Raw genomic sequence first — 3,101 nt, 5'->3', positions numbered from 1 at the left:
TCCAGTTGGCACAGGTAATACTTTATACAGGTTGTAAAGTCTGTCATTGTTTTTCAAGGGGATATTCAAAAAGAATCTTAACACGTGGTTATCGACTAGTCATGCACTCACTCTAATTAAACTATAATACTCATGAATGGTGTGCTAAGTGACAACAAGTGGAAGTGTGGAACCAGTTTTCAATTGCGAGTTAATATCTTTCAAGTACTTAATCAATTCATCAGGTGCAACTAAAAATGAACTCAATTGATTGTTTCTCATTCCATCTATACCTAAGTATAAATCAGTAACTACACTGTCAACATCTTTACATATCAAATCTATTATTTGTAAAGCTCCGATAACTCTGAAATGCAATTTCATCCGTTCGCCTATACTAAATACTTTACGCTTGGTAAGCTCCTGCAACTGTTCTAGATAGTTTTGAGTCTTAATTATTGTATCTTGATTTGTTCTAAAGTCCTTAAAAGTATGTGTTATGTCTGAAATAACATGTCTAACTACTGTAAGCTGGTCTCTTTCTAGCTGGTAAACGCTGTGCTGTTTAAATCCATTGTGGCAATTTTTTCATTGTAGTACTCTGCATCGTCGTTGTCCATGGTTACAAACAAAGTCTTCATTCCAATTCCTATTGTGTTGAACAGTCCTCGTTTTCGTCTGTTTGTCGTCACAGGTTCAGTGCCTATGACTTCGTACAGTCTCTTGATCTTCAGTCCGGTATTCTTCATATTGTCTCTAGTCTGCTGAAAATGTGCTTCCGTCCATCTAGATCCCAAGGAAGCATTCTTTAACGCCATAGTTTCATTCCATATCGCTTCCAGTTGTGTCAGTTTTTCTTCTAAGTGCTCTAAATTTGTGTCAATTGCAATGGTCCAAAATTCTGTGGCTAACAAAAAGGAAAATTCCTTCGAGAAATACAATCCTGGTCGGTCATCTAGTTCTTCAATTCGGTAGCGTTTGGTGCTCCCTCCAGGTAAGGTCAAGAGGAACACTCCCACCACCTGCAATAATAAAACTTGTTTTAGTTCCTGTCTCTGAAGTGTTTTATTCTGTTTATGTGAACTTTATATTCCTGCCTCCCTTTCTTGATAGTTACATTCACATCGCTATTTATCTCTATAATTTTGTAAGGTCCTATCCATGGCATACTTAATTTTTTGCTTCTTCCTCTCTTTACTTGTGGTGAGTGTAACAACACCAAATCATTGACTTCAAAATTCTTTTCTTTCGCCTTCTTATCATACTGAGGGTTACTATTTTCTTTAGACTTCTCTATGTGCTGGTTAGCATTGTGATAAGCTATTTGTAGTCTTCTCTTTATTTCGTTTACGAAGTCATCTTCAGATAGATCAGGTTGAAGTTCCTCTCTCATCCAATCAGTGGGTAATCTCATTTCCCTACCGTGTTGTAAGTAATACGGAGAGTACCTAGTAGTACTATGAGGTGTGCTCCTGTATACCATCATGACATAGCCAAGTATCCCAATCCTTTTGATCCTTTTCTACAAAACATTTTAGATGTGACATAATTGATTGGTGACTTCTCTCTAATATTCCATTAGACTGTGGATGGTAAGCAGTTGTTTGGATTTTTTCTATTTTTAATAGTTTACACGTTTCTTTTAAAACTTCTCTTGTGAAATTTAATCCTAAATCTGTTAAGAGTTTTTCTGGTGTACCGTGCCTGCAAATTACTTCTTCTACGAATAATCTAGCAATGGTTTCGGCTTTCTGATCTGGAATAGCAAATGCTTCTGGATATTTAGTAAAATGATCCTGAAATGTAAGTATGTACTGATTCCCTGCGTGTGTTTTAGTGAGTGGACCGACTCCATCTAGAGCTACTTTCTGAAAAGGTCGTGTAACTGGTGTAGTTAATTGCATTGGAACAGGTGCCTTCTCATCTCTCGTGGCTGTCTTCAGATTACATTTTACACACATCTTTACATAATTCTCGATATCAACATCCATATTCTTCCAATAGTACCTTTCTTTGATTAGCTCTGATTTTCTTTCTATACCTTGGTGACCTCCAAACGGTTTGTCGTGATGCGCCTGCATGATTGCTGTTCGGTTATCCTGGGGGACTATTAGTCTACATCGCCCTCTGTTGTCAACATAATACACATAACATGCTTCGTCTTTCTCGTATGTGTCAAGAGTTCTTTTTATACTCTTTATTTCTTCTTCTTCATCTTCTTTTCAAGAATTTCTTCTGGTGAAGCTCCTATTTTAATTATCTGTACTCTGCTCAGTGCATCAGCATTTCCGTTCGCCTTTCCTGGTCTATGGATTACTTCAAAGTCGTACTCACTCAGTTTAATCGTCCATCTAGTCAATCGACTTCCTGGATCTTTTAAGCTCAATAACCATCTCAGTGGTCGGGGTCGGTAATTACCTTGAAATGTCTTCCCCAGACATATGGTCTAAACTGTTTAATTGCCCAAACAATGGCTAACAATTCTTTCTCTGTGGTGCTATAGTTTTGTTCGGCTTTGTTCAGAGTCCGACTAGCGTAAGATACTGGTCTATCGTCTTTACCTAACGTTCCTTGTGATAGTACGGCTCCGATAGCTTCCTGTGATGCATCTGTTATCAGTAAGAATTCCTTTTCAAAATTTGGATATTGTAATACAGGCTCACTAATTAATTTCTCTTTAATCTTCTGAAAAGCATCATCTTCTTCATTAGTCCATTTAAAGTCGACATTTTCCTTAAATAGGTTATTTAAGGGTTTGGCGGTTTTAGCAAAATTTGGAATAAATCGTCTGTAATATTCTGCAAGCCTTAGAAAGCTTTTTAGTTCTTTAGTGTTTGTTGGGATGGGAAATTTTTTGACTGCCTCTACTTTTGAAGGATCCGGTAGGACACCGTCTCTTGTAATTACATGACCCAAAAATACCGTGCTTTGTTTTAAAAATGCACATTTTTCAGGTTGCAACAACAGCTTGTGTTCCCTTAGTCTTTGGAATACTCGTTTCAAATTGTCTATTTGATTATTCAAATCTTTCCCATAACATACTATATCATCCATATATACAAAGCATGCCTTCCCTATTAGTCCTCTCAGCACTTCATTCATTAATCTCGTGAAACAGGCTG

Source organism: Homalodisca vitripennis, chromosome X (assembly GCF_021130785.1).
Source record: "Homalodisca vitripennis isolate AUS2020 chromosome X, UT_GWSS_2.1, whole genome shotgun sequence".
Classification (NCBI taxonomy): Eukaryota; Metazoa; Arthropoda; class Insecta; order Hemiptera; family Cicadellidae; genus Homalodisca; species Homalodisca vitripennis.
This window is presented reverse-complemented; position numbering follows the sequence as displayed.